Genomic DNA, 19,231 nt, shown 5'->3' on the forward strand with positions numbered 1-19,231 from the left:
CTTCTTCTTCTTCTTCTTCTTCTTCTTCTCCTTCTTCTTCTTCTTCCTTCTTCTTCTTTCTTTTCTTTCTTCTTCTTTCTTCTTCTTCTTCTTCTTCTTCTTCTACTTCTCTTCTTCTTTCTTCTTCTTCTTCTCCTTCTTCTTCTCTCCTTCTTCTTCTTCTCCTTCTTCTTCTCCTCCTTCTTCTTCTCCTCCTTCTTCTTCTCCTCCTTCTTCTTCTCCTCCTTCTTCTTCTCCTCTTCTTCTTCTCCTCCTTCTTCTTCTCTCTTCCTTCTTTCTTCCTTCTTCTTCTTCTTCCTTCTTCTTCTTCTTCTTCTCTCATCTTCTTCTTCTTCTCTTCTTCTTCTCTTCTTCTTCTTCTTCTTCTTCTTCTTCTTCCTTCTCCTTCTTCTTCTTCTCCTCTTCTTCTTCTCCTCCTTCTTCTTCTCCTCCTTCTTCTTCTCCTCCTTCTTCTTCTCCTCCTCCTTCTTCTCCTCCTCCTCTCCTCCTCCTCCTCCTCCCCTCCTCCTCCTCCTCCTCCTCCTCACTCCTCCTCCTCTCCTCCTCCTCCTCCTCCTCCTCCTTCCTTCTCCTCCTCCTTCTTCCTCCTCCTCCTCCTTCTCCTCCTCCTCCTTCTCCTCTCCTCCTTCTCCTCTCCTCCTTCTCTCCTCCTCCTTCTCCTCTCTCTCCTCCTCTTCTCTCTCTTCTTCTTCTTCTTCTTCTTCTTTCCTTCTCTTCTTTTCTTTCTTCTTCTTCTTTCTTTCTTCTTCTTCTTCTTCTTCTTCTTTCTTCTTCTTCTTCTTCTTCTTCTTCTTCTTCTTCTTCTTCTTCTTCTTCTTCTTCTTCTTTCTTCTTTCTTCTTTCTTCTTTCTTCTTCTATTTTTGGTTCTCAACCTGCCCAAGGAAACATACGTTACAAACTGGCCAATAATAAAGTCAAGAGAATCATTGCTTAGGCAGAGCTTTGGAAGATTGCTGATGATTGAGACCATCTTTAAAGAAACATACTATTTGATAAAATAGTAAAGTAATTGATAATATGTATCTGCTTAGGGTTTCCCATTGTGTTCGGGCTTTAAATACATCAGTTTAAAAAATATGTGGAGGGTACTTTTAAATTTGAAAAACATCAGCATACAGATGACTATTTAAAACATGAATGTATACCTATATACCCACTGATCAGATTAAGAAATAGAGTACTACCATTGTCTTGAAGTCATCAAGTAACTTTTTTCATTGCATTCTCCTAAGAGGTAACAGCCATCCCTTCTTTTGCACTAATCATTTCCTTCCTTCCAGTGTGATAAATACAGGAAGCAAGCATAAGTTGAGGTGTATAAGCAAAGGCCTATGCTTTTACTACTGGGTGAAGGCTTTCAGAAGAGAGCTTCATAGTTCCAGGTTAAAGTTACCCCTGGATTCATCAGAAAATCTGGGTCAAGAATGGATTCAGACTTGAGAGGCTGCAAGGTTTATTTTAGATTGGTGGAAAAGGTCACAGAGAGTTGTGAGAAGCAGGCTCCTCACAGCAGTTGGGGTATCTAGAAGACTTCAGTGGCCTACCTGTTGGGATCTTAGAAGGATCCTGCTTGGTAGAGTGGCTGCTTCATATTTTATTTCTGTTTCTAAGATCCCTATGATATATATCCAGCTCTCATAGTAGGTCAAAACAGAACAGTTCTCTGGGGTCAAATGGTCTTCTGCAGTTCCAGGCAGTAGGGCATAGAAGGGAAAACAAGAACACCACTGTGCCATGACAAAGAAAATTCCCCTTTCTCTCCTTCCCTCCCTCACTCTCTGTTCTTCTTGGATACAGGGTTTTACTATGTAGCTCAGGCTGGCCTTGAACTTGTAGTTCTCCTACTTTACTCCTGAACTTGTAGTTCTCCTACTTTACTCCTGAATGCTGACATAACAGAATTGTACACTGTGCCTGCACTATATATATCTTAAGTTGCACTGCCCATGGACTAGTCATCCTTAAAGGCTGGCCAGAGCTCTCATCCTGAGAGTTCTTGATTCTATCTTCCTGAAAATTCCCTTTATTTGTCAAATCTTTATTTCTTAGGTGGAGCTTATCTTCTACTAGCTTTTTGAGGATACACAGCAGGTATATTTTATGAGATATTTTATGTCTAAATATGCTTCAGATGATTCCTCCTTCTGACCTTATTGATAATTTGACTTGTAGAGTGGAAATTTTCCTTTTCATAATTTTGAAGGCTTACTGGCCAGTGCTGTCTGTGCATCAATGAAACTTAAGAAGACTGAAAACATTCTTTTTATTTATTTATTTATTTATTTATTTGTTGGTCGTGGGGTTGAACTCTGGGCCTGGGTGCTGTCCCTCAGTTCTTCAGCTCAAGGCTAGTGCTCTACCACTTGAGCCACAACACCACTTGTGGTTTTCTAGTGGTTTATTGGAGATAAGAGTTTCACAGACTTTCCTGCCCGGGCTGGCTTTGAACCGTGATTCTTAGATCTCAGCCTCCTGAGTAGCTAGGATTACAGGCGTGAGCCACCAGCGCCTGGCTGAAAACATTCTTGAATCTTGATCTTCTGCCTGTGGCCTGTCCCATTCTCTCTAGGAAGATAACAGAGCTTCTCTTGTTTTCAATGTTCTGAAAATTTCCGGAAATGCAAGAGTGTATCTGCTTGCATGGATTATGTGGGAGGATTTTTTTTTTTTTTTCCTGACTATCTGTAGCCTTTAGTTCTGGGAAATCTGGGAACTCATTTTAGGAGTTTATTTTTATTCAGGAACTCAGATGTGTGACTGTCACACTCTTACTACCTTTAAAATCCTCTTGTTTGCAAATTGCTCTCTTTTAAGCTAAACTTATCTTCAGTTTTTCTGTTGAGCTTATAAAAATTAATGTGCAATTAAAAAGTGTACCAGTCCTCAGTGTTTGTTTACCTTTGAGAATTGTGTACTCTATTTCAGCCCCACCGGAAACATTTCCATCAGCCCTGAAAATTCTTCCTAATCCTCTTTTTTCATTTATTATTTTTTAATATTCAAATAGTGTTTTTTTCCTCTGAGATGTTACTTACAAGAAAACACTTCTATTTATGTTTGGTAAATACGTTTCTTGTCTTTCTGAAACATTATAGAATTTCTCTTTGTTTATAGTGACTTGCCTTTTTTCTGTCTGCCTGTTGCATAGTAGTCATTCTTCAGATTGCTATTTACTGTGGCTATTTGTTCATGAGTAAATATAGGCAGTGGAGAGTTGAGTGTATAAGGCTTACAAACTTTAAACTACACTGAAGAGTGATCCATTAATTGGGAAACAGTGTCAGTATCTTTCATCTGTTCTAATAGAATGATGACATTTCCCCAGTCTCTTGCCTGGATGGTTGGAAACTAGTTGCAGCCACTCTGAATCAATGTAGGGAAGAAGATGAAGGTTGTAGCATCATTGTCCCTCCAGCACTCAGTGTGTACTCCTAGACTTCTCTGTGTCTCCAGGCCACATGCTTTTTCCAGCACCTCTAGATCTAGTACCTTTCCCAGAAAGTAAGTTTTTAGGCCCATGCTGCCCTATAATAAAATAATCATATGCCATAGGGCAAGAGTTTATTTTCATTTTCATTTACTTTATTTTTTATTTTTTATTTTATTTTATTTTTTAATTTTTTTGCCGGTTGTGGGGGCCTGAACTCTGGGCCTGGGCACTTTCCCTCAGCTCTGCAGCTCAAGGCTAGCGCTCTACCACTTGAGCCATAACGCCACTTCCGGCTTTTTCTGCTTATGTGGTGCTGAGGAATCAAACCCAGGGCCTCAGGCATGGAAGGCAAGCGCTCTACCACTGAGCCACCTTCCCAGCCCTATTTTTAATTTTTTTAATTTTAATTTTTTTATTGTTAAAATACTGTACAGAGGGGTTACAATTGCATGGGCAATCATTTACTTTTTTGAGAATTAAGCTGGACTACTGAATTAATTCCCACGTCTCCATTTAATCCTAAATTAATTCCATTAAAAAAAGTTAAGTCAATTATTTGCTATAACCATCCACATTTTAAGTGCTACATAGTCACATTTGATTGATGGCTACCATATTGCATGGACAATACAGAAACAAAACATTTCTGTTCTGCAGAAATTTTTATTGGTTTGGATTTTTGCTAGGGTAGAAGAATGGGGAAAGTAATTATTTTTCTCAGAGATTTCTTCCTAGCCCCTTTCCTTGATCCAAGTTACTGTGTTTCAGTGGGTGTACAGACATTGTACACATTATGACTTTTTTTTTCTTTTTGCTTATGTGGTGCTGAGGAATCGAACCCAGGGCCTCAGGCATGCAAGGCAAGTGCTCTACCACTGAGCCACCTTCCCAGCCCTCACATCATGACTTCTTATGCTTTTCTGCTGTACTTTAATTTGGTTCTTGGCTTTTGCCATATACTCTGCTTTGCATTCCACATTTATGAGTTGTCTTTTCTGCACATCAATCACCTGCCAAAAGTTAATTGCAAGTTTCCTTTTTCTCTTGCTTAGTTCCTTTTATATTTCTGTTCCATGAACATTTATGTATATATATTCAGTATGTATCTAATATATATTACATATAATTATATCTTACATTGTATATCATATATATATATTAGATACTGTATTTCTGTAGGGATCAGGAGAGAATGAAATTGGATGCTAGTGTTTAGTCTGTCATTTTAACTAGAAATCTTTATTCATTTACTATTCACAATACTGTAAGATATAGATGTGATTATTTTCATTTTTCAGTCAAAAGAGACAGGTAAAATAACTGGCTAAATGTTACATAGTGTCAGGCTCTTGTGGCTCATTTCTGAAATTCTACCTAGTTGGAAGACTGAAATCTGGAGATTGTGGTTCGAAGCCATCCTGGTGGGAAAGTCCATGAGACTTTTAAGTTCAACTAACAAGCAAAAAGCTGAAAGTAGAGCTGTGGCTCAAGTAGTAAAGTGCCAGCCTTGTAAGAGCTAAGTTAATAAACTTTGGAGATTAAGATAAGGATGATTATCATTGTGAAGGTAAAAATGTGTTTGTATCTTTAGCTAATTATAACTATGCCACAGTATTATGTGTCACTTAATCTCAATGAAGAAATATTTAGAGAAAAATAAAAGCTAAGGGACAGTGCCCAGACCCTGAGTTCAAGCCCCAGTATTGGCTCACACAGATTTTTTTTTTTTTTAAGTTGCATAGGTAGTGAGTCAGTCTTTAAAATCTGAGTTTTGTTTTTTTTTTAATTGAATAATGTGCTGTATCTTGTACTCAGGAAAACCCCTTTCCATCTTCCAAGTCGCAATACTTTGAATTAGAGCCATGTTTTAGGTATGCTAGCCTAGGGATTTCTCCTTTATCTTTAAAATTATTTAATAAAAGAGGTCACTCTTGAGTAGTTCTGTCTCAAAGATTATTTCCTTAGCTGTTTATATCTACATTGTCCTGAGACTTTATGATTTCTGAACTTTATGTTAGCATTCTTTTTTACAATGTGTGAAACATTTAGAGTAAAAAAAAAAATCCCATTGTGTTAAGTGTTTTACTCAAACTGTCTGTGATTTTTTCTCTTATTAGAATTGCTCTAACAGTAGCAATTAGACTTCACTTTCCATAGGCAGCTGTTTATCTTTGAATCTCTAGTTCATCCCTGTTAATCTTTGAATCCTTAGTGCTTGACTGCATTGTTTATTTGCATCATTGCATTTGCTTCCAAATTGCTAGTCTCTACCTGTCTCTTCTAAATGACCTATGAAAATTGATCTTTCTCAAGTGCACTGTTTATTGACTTCATCTGACTTTAATTATAATGTCCTAGCTCTTCAACATGACATAGAGGAATGATTATGGTCTATTTCTTTCTTACTCCAGTAGAGTTATTTTTGGCCACCCCTACCTCCTGCCTCTCCTCTCCTTCCCTTTAACACTGAATCTTATAGAAGATCATGCTCTAAATCTACCTCTATACATACTTACTTTCTGCCTGAAGTGTCCTTTTCCTAGTCCCACCCATTCTCCTCTTTAATGTATGCTATTTTCTTACCAGATTGTTTGCCTGACTCACTTTCGATTTAGAGGATTCATTCTGTTCCATGTACCATTCATTCATTCAAATTGGATCTTACCATACATATTATTCTACAGTTTGCCTTTTATACCTTATAATAGGTTTTTCTACTTAATATAAAGTTCCCATATATAACTGTTGAATGACCAGTCAGTTTTTTCAGTTAGCATCTTTTGATAGTAAGTTTATTTTTTATTTATTTATTTATTTTTGGGTCCGGTCATGGGGCCTGAACTCTGGGCCTGGGCGCTGTCCCTCAGCTCTTCAGCTCAAGGCTAGCACTGTACCATTTGAGCCACAATGCCACTTCTGGCTTTTTTCTTTTTTCTTATGTGGTGCTGAGGAATTGAACCCAGGGCCTCAGGCATGCAAGGCAAGTGCTCTACCACTGAGCCACCTTCCCAGCCCCTTTTGATAGTAAGTTTATCTTCATTTATCTTCATTCATTTCCTGGTGCAGATCTTTGCCCATGATACACAAACAAATATATTTGTTGAATGAAGCTAGCGCCCTAGTGTTGAATGAGCCCATGGCAGTTGATTTCTACTCTGTCACTTTTGATTCTATCATTAGTAGGATGTTCGGTATTCAGTCTATTTTCCTAGCATAATTGTGAATAACACCTCACTTTTACTTAAATAAGTCCTAGTTTTCACAGAAGAATATGCGGCTACCTTATCTTAACAGAATCAAGTGGATCAGATAAAGAGTAAGAAATACTTAAGGTATCTGTTTGCATTTGAAGCATTAACTCCATTTTCTTTTCAGTCAACCAGTCATGAAGGCCCCAAAGTGAACATAAGAAAATTCCTTTTGCCGGGCGCTGGTGGCTCACGCCTGTAATCCTAGCTACTCAGGAGGCTGAGATCTGAGGATCACAGTTCAAAGCCAGCCCGGGCAGGAGAGACCGTGAGACTCCTATCTCCAATAAACCACCAGAAAACCGGAAGTGGCGGTGTAGCTCAAGTGGTAGAGCGCTCGCCTTGAGCTGAAGAGCTGAGGGACAGCGCCCAGGCCCAGAGTTCAAGCCCCACGACCGACAAAAAAAAAAAAAGAAAATTCCTTTTATGAATTTTCACCTTAAAGTGTTTTATTTTCCAGAGACACTGCTGATCCTTTAAAAAATGCTTTTGTAAAGAGCAGTTTACATTGTAGAAGTGGGACTCAGCTTCCTTTTTTTGATGCTAATGTTCAGTTTCAATCTTGAAAATCCAAGAGCTAATTATTGGATTCTTTTCCATTAAGACTCCAGTGGGATCCTAGGCCGTTCTGTGTAGCCTAAGTAGAAGCTCACTTCTTGAAATCAAAGAGAATATTAGGTTAGTTGTTGAGTGTATTCACAAGAATTTAGGATGTGGGCTCATATCCTTGCTCTGCTACTCCCTAGGAGTACAGTCTTGAGAAAACCTATTTGTACTTAATCTAGAATGTAAAATGAAGGCAAGAATATTTACAGAGTTAATGGGGCAATTGAGGCCATGCATGCAGAGTGATTAGCACAGTTAGTGCCATAGTAAGAAACAGTAAATGTTGATTTTTATTGTTTTGATGATCAGTTCTATAATTATCTTTTGACATAGACTAAATCAGGAGGTGTTAGAGAGATCTGCCCAGCTGCTTTCTGATGGCAGTCTGCATGTCCCTAGCTGTCTGTAAGTAGTAGAAACTACTGCATTTATGATGAAATCATACGGGTTGAAGAAGAGAGAATAGAGTCCTGTGGTTGCCGGTGAGTTGACTGTTACTTGGTATTTACCTTGTGAGTTTGGGGTTGTTCTATTTTGGGGTGGGATTAGAAGGGCTGTACCTCAGACTCATCTAGAGGATTAAAGTATTATTTTATGTATTCTACCTTTGGAGACCCTAATTCAGTAAGGCCAAGTTAGAGACTGGAGCTCATATATTTTTTTAAAGATCCTAGATGATTTTGATGTACAGTTGGGCTTGAGATTTCATAGACTGGGTGATCATTTATTGCCATGTTATTACATAAAACATACCCTGATCATTTATTACTTAATGTAAGGCAGTGACAGTATTAGAGTTCTTATTTTAGGAATCAGTAAATGGAGACAGATTGTTGTAAATATATTAAAGTGGAGAGCCTGAATGAACTGAATTAAATTGAATTATGTTTTATCACAGTTTTGAATAAGCCAATCATGCATTCGTTTTTTTAAAGAACCTTTGTCTGTACTTAGAGTATTAGAATAAAATAGCAAAAAATGAAATAACAAAGTAGCTTAGAAATATAAACAAGCATATTTGCATTTAAAACCTTAAGGAAGATTTTTTTTTTTTGTAGTTGTTGTGCTTGAACACTTGGTCTAGAAGCTATCCATGAACTCTTTTTTTTTTTTTTTTTTTTTTTGTCGGTCATGGGACTTGAACTCCGGGCCTGGGCGCTGTCCCTCAGCTCTTCAGCTCAAGGCGAGCGCTCTACCACTTGAGCTACAGCGCCACTTCCGGTTTTCTGGTGGTTTTTTATTGGAGACAGGAGTCTCACGGTCTCTCCTGCCCGGGCTGGCTTTGAACCGCGATCCTCAGATCTCAGCCTCCTGAGTAGCTAGGATTACAGGCGTGAGCCACCAGCGCCCGGCTGAACTCTTTTGTTTAAGGTTAGCATTCTACCACTTTGTGTCACAGCTCCATTTCTGGAGCTGTTTTACAGGGTCTTTTCTGCCCAGGCAGTTTCAAACTGTGATCCTCAGATCTCAGTCCTATCTCTGATATTTGAAAATTTTATTGCTCCTATTGTAAAAGAGAGAACTTAGGTCCACATCATTGATATTTGGCTGATCCCAATCATTAGTTAAATTATTTAATGGAAGTGCATTTGGTTAAGAATCAATATACCTGGGTGATTCTCAGTCAACTGTTATTCTTTGTACATTTGAGTTAGTTACTTGAGTAATCTCTCTGGCATGTGTTTTCTTGCTTATAAAATTAGGTAGGTTTTTTTTTTGTGCCTCTGTACCATATGATATTTTGGGGGCTACAGTGTCAAAGTATGTGAGATAGGAGTGTAGAAGATTGATGAGCTAGGAGTGGCCACGTGTCTCTGTTTGCCTGGGCTTTTCCTTTGAGGTGTTCTTCCCTCTCTCTGGTGTCCAAACTTGGATGATAAATTATATCATCACTTTGTACTGACAACACCAACCGTTGTTTACACTTAATCTTTCACAGCTGTAAGATTTTCTGCCTCATATCTATAGCCCTAAAGCATTCACCAAATATTGTAATATTTCTTAATACGTTCTGATAGTTTCCTAAAATTTTATGTTACTCATCTCTCCAACTACATTTGTAAGTGGATAAGAATTGTTTACTTTTTATTTCTAAATACTTTCCTTGATTCATTAGCATTTGAGGTCTTAGACTAACTGGCCACTGGGTCCAGTGTACCCAAAGAAAGTAAATTCCAGGGGCTGGGAAGGTGGGTCAGTGGTAGAGTGCTTGCCTTGCATGCCTCAGGCCCTGGGTTCGATTCCTCAGCACCACATAAGCAAAAAAGAAAAAAGCCAGAAGTGGCGCTGTGGCTCAAGTGGTAGAGCGCTAGCCTTGAGCTGAAGAGCTGAGGGACAGCGCCCAGGCCCAGAGTTCAGGCCCCACGACTGGACCAAAAAAAAAAAAAAAAGAAAGTAAATTCCAAATGTAGAAGAGGACAGAGGAATGGTAAGAATGAATTTGACTTTATGGAAGAAAACTGAAAGAAGAGAAATATAGTCCTTTTCTTCTAGGTTTATGTCTGACTTTTTTTTTAAATCTAAATGCTCTGTATTGACATTGTAAGTGCAAAATAAATCTCCAAGTAATTAGGAGGAGGCCTGGAAGCCTCTCCCAGAAGCTCTGGGAGAGATTGCCTGCCCCCTCCAAATTTGTTTCAGTATTTTGACTTCCTTAGCTGGGTGCCTGTGGCTCACAACTTTAATCATAACTTACTCAGGAGGCTGAGATATAAGGATTGAGTTTTGAAGCCAGCCTGGGCAGAAAAGTTGGTGAAACTCATTTCCAATCAATCAGTAGTATATAGCCAGAAGTTTCCATCCTTTTGTTTTTTGTTTTTTTTTTTGTCGGTTATGGGGCTTGAACTCTGGGCCTGGGCGCTGTCCCTCAGCTCTTCAGCTCAAGGCGAGCGCTCTACCACTTGAGCTACAGCGCCACTTCCAGTTTTCTAGTGGTTTATTGGAGATAGGAGTCTCACGGTCTCTCCTGCCCGGGCTGGCTTTGAACCGCGATCCTCAGATCTCAGCCTCCTGAGTAGCTAGGATTACAGGCGTGAGCCACCAGCGCCCGGCTAGAAGTTTCCATCCTTAAGGAACATTTTCTTTATCCTTTTCTGATGAGAGCATGCATTTTTATCGTTTTATTTCTGGCCCTTAGGAACTATAAGTTCTCAGGACATCCTTAATGTTTAGGTGAAAAGCTGTAGTCTGTAAATAACTTTACATCAATCTTGACTTTTGGTCCTTGTTGGTTTTCCTTAGTCCTGTTTTTTTTTTTTTAAACATATATTTGTTTTTATTAAAGCTATTTTTATAAACTGCCTTAGAATCTCCAATTTAATGAGATTAAATACATAAATATAAAGATAGAATTATTGTTTCAGTATTTTCAGGGAATTACTTGATGTTCAGGAGGAAACTTTTTGAGACAAAGCTTTTTGCCTCAGAATTAATTAAAGAGGATATGCTGGTGTATGAACCCACTGAAGGAGTTGCTTTCCTATAAGAAAAAGGGCTGAAAAAAAATAAATAAAACAACTAAAAAAAAAATTAAAAAAATTTAAAAAAAAAAAAAAAAGAAAAAGGGCTGGCTGGGCACTGTTGGTTCATATATGCAATTCTAGCTACTTAGGAGGCCGAGATCTGAGGATTGCTGTTCAAAATCAGCCCTGGCAGGAAAGTCTGTGAGACTCATCTCCAATTAGCCACTTGAAAACTGAAGTGGAGCTGTGGCTCAAAGTGACAGATCACTAGCCTTGAGCTTAGGGATAACACCTAGGCCCTGAATGCAAGCCCCAAAACCAACAAAAGGGGAAAAAAATGAATGAATAAGAGCTAAGTATTCCATATGGTCTGTATTAAAGCTCTTTGGACAGAGGATTGACAACACAGTATTCTCAAAATATTAATGCAAGGATAAGTACTGTAATTTCAAAAATTAGATCTAGATTGGAGTATGTATTTTATTCTCCCTAATATGGTTCTTCTAACACTTGCTCTCTTTTAGAGTTTTTGGCCTTTCTTACTAATTTTGTCCTCTCATTCATTTCATCCTAAAGCCTTTCTATCTGTTCAACAGCCAGCTGCCCTTTTATGTTATTCTCTCTTTTACTAAATACTACTTTACTCCTGACTTCTTCAACTCTATGATCCTTTCTTTCTGATGACCACAGACCAAGATGTATGTTACAGCCTATTAGTGGCTATCATGAGATACTACCCCTGGTAACAAATGACTTAGAAGCTAGGGAAAGGAATGTACTATGTGCATGGCACATAGTACTAACCAAATAATTGGTTAGTGTTGAATATGATTTTTAAATCTTCTGTAACCAGGGGTTTCTGCATGCAAAGGCAGGGAATATACTCATAGGACATCTTACGTATGTGTTCTTGCTGTACTCAAGCAACCTGAGGCTCAGAGAGAAGAGATTTGTTGTGGCTTGACCTGTAATTCATCCAGCACTTTTCTTAAATCCCATTTTGCTGCAAATCTGAGAAAAGCTGGAGGTTCATTATGTAGAACACTGTTATTCTTTTTCTCAGAATCAAAACCAGAGCCCAGCCTTTTCATTTGCTAATAGCTTTCCATTTTTGAGGATGCCAGGAGGAATGAACAAGTACACTTAGATAAAATGTATGTGAATATCTCTTAGAAATGATCCCAGTCTCAGCCTTCTCTGTAGTTCAGAATTGAGCAGTCTGAGCTAACCCTTTACCTAACATCTTTATCTCTCACTTAAAAAATATGGTTTTACCCAAACAGATGTTTTGGGTGTTACTGAAAAATTTAGTGTATCCCAAGTTTACCCAGAAGTTTAATGCTTCACAGATATTCTACTTCTTAGCATACATTTATTTCCTTAATGCTTATAGTAGAAGTCAGTTAGAAAAGAAGTTCTGAATATGGGGATTTGAAGGTTAATGGTAAAAGGATAAAGGAAAAACGAAGCACAAGGATGAAAGAAGTAGCATTAACCCCTTCCACTGTCCCTTTCCTTAAAAGCTTCAAGAGGTAGTGGAGAATACTAGAAACAGTCCTAAGGTCATGTGGGTTTGAAATCTGCTTTTGGCATGTCCTATCACCTCTCTGAGTTAATATTCATATACTCATTTACTGTTTTGTTGAGCACTTGTGCACTATTTATTGAGCCTATGTTTTAGACATAGCAGATAGAGCAGAGAATAAAAGTCCCTGCCTTCTGGTGTTAAGATAATTGGTGCTTGTGTTAAGATGATAAAGGTGACAGAGAATAGAGTATTGGTGGTGGTGAGAAATGTTTACTGTGGGGCACATTAAAAAAAATTCTTTTTTTGGCGGAGGGGGTCCAGTCGTGGGGCCTGAACTCTGGGCCTGGGCGCTGTCCCTCAGCTCTTCAGCTCAAGGCTAGCGCTCTACCACTTGAGCCACAGTGCCACTTCCGGCTTTTTTCTTTTTGCTTATGTGGTGCTGAGGAATCAAACCCAGAGCCTCATGCATGCAAGGCAAGCACTCTACCACTGAGCTACCTGCCCAGCTCCTAAAAAAAATTCTTTAACACAAAACTTACTAGATACCATGTTAAGCACTTTACATGTGTGGGCACATTTTGAAGGTAATGAATTAATGATGGTTTAGATGTGGGTCAGAAAGAGATGTGTCAGAAAGAGATGTGTCAAGACTGACCTTTGGAGGATTTGCTGTTACAGTGTGATGATGAATACTAGCATTCAAGATAGTGACCACTGGGGATAAGGCAGAAGGTCTGTGGTGGTGTTGCTGTTTATACTGATATCCAAGAGGATATTTGAGATCAGAATTCTGAAATATAAATTTGAAAATTGCTAGCATGTAAGTGACATAAGTCATACAACTGGGTTCAATTGCTTTGGTTGTGAAAGTAAATAGAGAAAAGTTGGAGATCGAAGTCTTGAGTCCATGAGCCACATCAGTATTTGGAGATTGGGAAATCGAGAAGCTTCACCTTCTGAGACTGAGACACTAGAACCAGGCTTCTCTCTCCTGTAGGTTGTAATAGTACTTATGTAAGGTATTATACCTGAAACTTACAGAGTATTAGTGTTTGAATCAATAAAGAAAGACATAGAGGAAGTTATCTGTAAGTGATTTTTAGACTTGACATTTCTTCTGAAAGTATGTTTTATGGAATTGGGAAAGGTATGCTGAATTTGATCTTTACCAGTAATTTCCAATATATAGGCTGCACAACTGTGGAAGAAAGTAAATAGGGATGGGGAAATTTAACAAGGTCTGCTATGTGCTTTTAATATGATTATTTCTATGTTCTAGCTCAAGAAAATATATAGCAGAAGAATCCATGGGCTCTATTACTGTTAACAGGATTTTCAAACTAGAAAAAATTAATTAACCCAAAGCTAAATATGTTTATAAAATTAATATATGTATATTGATTATGTGTTGGTGGAATCTATTCACAAGAATAGGTCTCTGTTTGGGCTTCCAAATCTTAGCAAGCTGTTTGAACTTGCTGTCATCTCACTTTCTTCTCCTTTCTTTCTCTGTCATTCCCTCACACTGAGAATGAGGTGGGGTTTCCTGAAAAGTGGGCTCTGTTCTGGGAAAACTCTGTGGCTAGCTGCCAATATGACATGTAACTCAACCAGTCACATGGTGAAAAGAGAAGACTTGCAAAAAGCTGAATGGAAACAGGAAAATCAAGTAGGTTAAGGGAAACAAAACAAGAAGATTTAGGTAAATAAAGGCCAAGGATCATTTGGGAGGGATTTGGGAACGGTAGCCACCATTTCTTAGGTGTATAATACTTTTTCTCTCTTTTGGGTTACTTTCTTTTTGCCCATCTGCTGTTATCAGAATTACAGGATTTCCTCAGAGGTTACTAAGTAATGAGTAAATGTAACTTGTCCCAGGAATTACCTTCCAGAAAACCTGTGTGACAGAACATTGCAAAACTGTTGTGTTCTTCATGTTGATAAGTACTGATCATAATTTTAGGGTGTATGCATGAACAAAAGTGTGGGGGGGAGGGGATGAGAAAGGAAGGAATGTGATTTAAGTGAATGAAATAATGACATTTCTGGTATATTCTGTCATATGCTCAGGAAAGCCCTTCCATGTTGATGGTCTCAACAATATTTATAGGATTTGATAAATGAAAGAGAACAGAGAGATCATCTATATTTAGATTTTTCCAAATACATGTTTTATCAAAGAAACAAGTTGTAGATGCCTGAAATCCCGTCATTCACTGGGAGGCTAAGCCAGGAGGATCTTGAGTTCAAGGCTAGCCTGGGCTTATTTAGCAAGATTCTGTGTCAGAAAAGAAAAAAAAAAGGTCTTCTGGCTGAATCATTTTTGCAAAAGTTGGACATTCATTGTATTTTTTACTAGCAAAGGCAAGAGCTTTTGTTGTTAAAATGTTATGAGACTTTGTTTATTTTTTTTCAATTTGTTTCCTGATGAGCCCCATTTTCCTTTTCCTTTTGTGAAAGCTATGTGTATAGGATAATTATTATCACATCAAGGAAGATGTAAAACATTCCAGATAGCATAGTTGGGGAGTAATACTTTAATTCAGTCTTTATATGTAAATTGAGCTTGGCACTTCTCATGGTCAGTTTCTCATTGTTGTCACTCCTGGGTGTAACATTTTCTAGTCCTGATTTTGTCTTTCTTATTTCTTCCTATAATTATAATACCTGTAGGTTCAGGTACATAATCTCAGTAAATGCTATTGAACAAATTGACAAAGAAACATTAGTTTCAGAGTAGTTTGCTGACTCTAGTCTGAGGCTGTAGAAAAGAAACAGTCTTATTTATGACTGCAAAGAACTTGTACTCCATCAAATTGGTGGCTTTCTCAAGATCATGAAATGTGCCATGGAAAGAACTCAGATTAGATAGACTATGATTTTGATCATCTGTGGAACAGAAATAAACTGGATAAGATTTTTGCTCCTGAGTCAGATGTGTATAAGAGAACCTAAGTGGGTTGTGCAAACCTAACTTTTACAATAAGAGGTGTCAGTTAGAGTTATAGTCACCAGGGTAGTCATAGAGTACTTTTTCCCCTGACAAGAGCTTCATGATACTATCAACACTAAGATGTGAGTTATTGTTCCCATTTCTAATTAAGGAACAAATTTAGAGACTTAGTGACGTTTCTTAAGTTGACATGTCTTGAGTGAAAATCCAGACCCAGTGCATGTGTGATTCTAAACTTGTTCACTAGATCATAGACTTTCTAGATATCATTATTTCCCTGCTCTGCTTCCTATATCCATGTTCCATGATGGTGGCTCTTTTTTTCCCCTCAAGACTAGTACTCTACCTCTTTTTTTTTGTCCATCGTGGGGCTTGAACTCTGGGCTTGGGCGCAGATCCCTCAGCTCTTCGGCTCAAGGCGAGCTGCTTGAGCCACAGCGTCACTCCCGGTTTTCTAGTGGTTTAATGGAGATAAGAGTCTCACGGACTTTCCTTGCCCATGCTGGCTTTGAACAGTGATCCTTAGATCTCAGCCTCCTGAGTAGCTAGGATTACAGGCGTGAGTCACCAGTGCCCAGCATACTCTACCTCTTGAGCCACAGCTTCACTCCCAGCTTTTTTGGTGGTGAATTACAGAGTCTCACAAACTTTTCTACTCTGTCTGTCTTTGAACTATGATCCTCAGGTCTTAGTCCCCTGAGTTTCTGGTATTATAGGCTGAGCCACCAGAGCCTGGCTAGAGTTGTCATTTAGCCACTATTCTGGGACAAGGCCTTATTTTGCTGTTAGGACTAACTTGTTTGGATGTGATTAAAATTTTAAAGATTATGTTAAAAAAAAAATTGTACGGGCTAGGAGGGTGGCTCAGTGGTAGAGTGCTTGCCTTGCATGCATGAGGTCCTGGGTTGGATTCCTCAGGACCACATGAGCAGAAAAAGCCAGAAGTGGCTCTGTGGCTCAAGTGGTAGAGCACTAGCCTTGAGCTGAAGAGCTGAGGGACAGTGTCCAGGCCCAGGCCCAAAGTTCAGGCCCCATGACCAACCAAAAAAAAAAAAATGTGGGAAATGAGGCAGGCATGATGGGCCCTGAGCCCACATAAATAATAAATACATAAATAATAATGAGAGCTTGCTAGCTTGTTGTATCTTTTGTTTACTATACTTTTTTTCTTTAGTTATTTCTCTTTCCTTTGTATCCTAGTGACTTTCATTTGAATTTTGGTTAATACATACATATCACCTTTCACAAATAATATCTTTGAATTTTAGTTTGCTTATGAGTGAAATAGGAATTACTTCAGCTATTATGAGGATTGAAAAGCATATATTCAAAAGTGCTTTGTAAAATGTAGAATGTATATGATTGTATTTACTGATTTTATATTAGTAAATGGATATGAACAGTTAGCCAGCTATGCACTTTTGGTATTCATTTGGAGAAAGCTAAGGCAGAGGTACCTTCATTAATATTTATATTGGTGGCATTGTGGAAGTCATGAGATTAGGCATAAAGACTTGGGCTTCTGCCACATAGTTATTGGCTATGCAGACAGCTGGAATGCATAGGACAAGTATAGCTTTGGCCAGGATCAGAAGTGTTTCAGGAAATGCTTGGCTGGGACACATCATAGAGCTCAGTGAGCTGATTAAACATTCACAGTGTGAATGGAGATTGGAAACTGGTATAGTACAAGGGACTTGTTCTATGCAAATTCTACTTACTTAATTTCTCCCCTTAAGTTATGTGAAGCATGATTGAGAACTATGATAAAAGCAGAAATGGGAACTATTCCAATAAGTCATGTGAGAGAGTAGTAAATTTTGGCAAACTTTAAAAAATGTATTTGTATTTGTTTCAGTGTTTTCTAGATCTCCATGGCACTTACATGTGGTGTTAGGAGGTAACTTAATAAAGAGCATTCTAGTAGAATAGACTGTGCTTTGCTGAGGAAAATAGACACATTGGATAAAAACAGCAATTTTAAGGTCAATACCTAATGTTTTTGTTGATTTTTTTTTCTTCCGGTTTTGGTTCTTGAACCCTGGGCCTGGACACAGTCCCTGAGCTCTTCAGCTCAAGGCTAGCACTCTACCACCTGAGCCACAGCGCCCCTTCCTGGTTTTTTTTCTTTCTTTCTGATGGCTAATTGTAGATAAGAGTCTCATGGGTGTTCATGCCTGGGCTGGTTTTGAACCATGATCTCAGTTCTCCTGAGTAGCTAGGATTACAGGCGTGTGCCACTGATGCCCAGCTTTTTGTTGAATTTTTTAAGCCAGTATTTTCTAAATGTGGTTTCTTATTTATTACTTGGCTGGCTATAAAATGTATTTTACTATACACATACACATTTGTGGGTTTTAGTTCTTTAAAACATATTAAATAGAAGAAAATAGTGTATAATAAAAATTAATGTGAATTGCACATAGCAAGGATAAGTATCATACTTGCTAGGCAGATTATCTACCACTTGAGCCATTTATATGTATTATAAAATGTATTTCTTAGTAGGAATCATAGCCAGAGAGTGAAAAGGCATGGCTGTCAGCATAGGGTCCTTGGGCTATCAGGTTGTGATACATAGCTCTCACTAGCATTTCAGCTGATATTAGAGGAAAATGGAAATGGGGAGGAGGGTAGCTCTGCTCTATTGCTCTGTCTTGGTGAGGGCTGAGTGTTCAAATCATCACACTGATAATTTTTGCAGAGCTCTGACTGCAGTTTAAGAATGGATTCTTGGGCTTGGAATAACTCAGTAATAGAGAGCACTTGCCAAGCTTGTGTGAATCCCTGAGTTTGATCTCTAGCCCTACCCCTCCTACCGTCAAAAAAAAAAAAAAAAAAAAAAGGTGGGGCGGGGGAACTGGAGAAGAACATGAAAAGGAGTGAACCCTTCACTGGCAGTGCTGTTCCAAATGGATCATAATTTCTTGGCCGAGGAGAAGTATAGAGTACTACGTAGGAGAACATTTTTTTTTTTAAATCTTCTTATTTTTACTTTTCCCACCCACCTCATGTTTTGAGTGAGATGCTCAGGATTTCTTTTGGAGTATATGCTGCAGTGGAATTTGCCATTTGGGGATTGTCTAGTGCTTGATCTGCCTTCATTTCTGAAGTGATCTTCCACTGTGATACAGAAGCTGAAGGAAGTATAGACAAATGACTGAGGGCATACTAGGTTCAAGCCCTGGGAGCCCTCTTTTCCAGGACTTTGAATTTAGAGGGAATGGTGTGGATAGAGGGGGTAGCTTGAGATCATCGCAGCTGAGTTGAGAGTCCAGTCGTGGTGACTGCTGGTGATTTGTTGGTGCTGCGAGTGGTGTCCATATCAGACTTGTCCATATTCTTTATTTGTCTTTTAAAATCACTTTTTCCCTAAGGTAAGCAGAACAAGGACACTGTATGGCTAAAGGTTGAAAGTTATGGAACCCATTTTAGATGGATTTCTGCCCCAAAAGATTTGTACAAATAGAAGGAAAAGTAAATGAACATGTGGCCACACAAGGAAAAGTAAATGAACATGTGGCCACACAAAATAAGTTAGCATGGGGTTGGGGACACAAGGTTGTTTCTTATGTGTTCTTTTAAATTATGGTTACCTTTAAGCTTTACCAGATAAAAATACCAGCAGGAGATTCAATATCTTTGCTTCCTGACATTTTGGAAATAAAAATAAATGAAAAATTATGTTATAATGTACCATAATATGGTTTTATACACTTATAAGTCAATTGGTTTGTCCTTTCTTCCTTCCTTCCTTTCTTTCCTTTCTTTCCTTCCTCCCTCCCTCCCTCCCTCTTTCTTTCTTTCTTTCTTTCTTTCTTTTTCTTTCTTTCTTTCTTTCTTTCGTCCGCTGTGGGGCCTGAACTCTGGGCCTGGGCACTGTCCCTCAGCTCTTCACCTCAAGGCTAGCGCTCTACCTCTAGAACCACAGTGCCACTTCTGGCATTTTCTGTTTCTGTGGTACTGAGGAATCAAACCCAGGGCCTCATGCATGTGAGGTAAGC

The 19,231-nt window shown here is 38.6% G+C and overlaps 1 protein-coding gene across 1 annotated transcript in view; it reads left to right on the plus strand.

The window, feature by feature from the left end:
* The first annotated feature begins 7,635 nt into the window (after window positions 1-7,635).
* LOC138820275 (tyrosine-protein kinase JAK1-like) overlaps window positions 7,636-19,231 on the plus strand; it is a 75,111-nt gene continuing 63,515 nt past the window's right edge. Inside the window, exon 1 of the mRNA XM_070011970.1 lies at window positions 7,636-7,767. The gene's annotated coding sequence lies outside the window, so the exon portion shown is untranslated. The remainder of the gene's footprint in view (window positions 7,768-19,231) is intronic.

The sequence above is a fragment of the Dipodomys merriami genome, unplaced genomic scaffold (assembly GCF_024711535.1).
Source record: "Dipodomys merriami isolate MVZ:Mamm:240054 unplaced genomic scaffold, mDipMer1.0.p SCAF_850, whole genome shotgun sequence".
Taxonomy (NCBI): Eukaryota; Metazoa; Chordata; class Mammalia; order Rodentia; family Heteromyidae; genus Dipodomys; species Dipodomys merriami.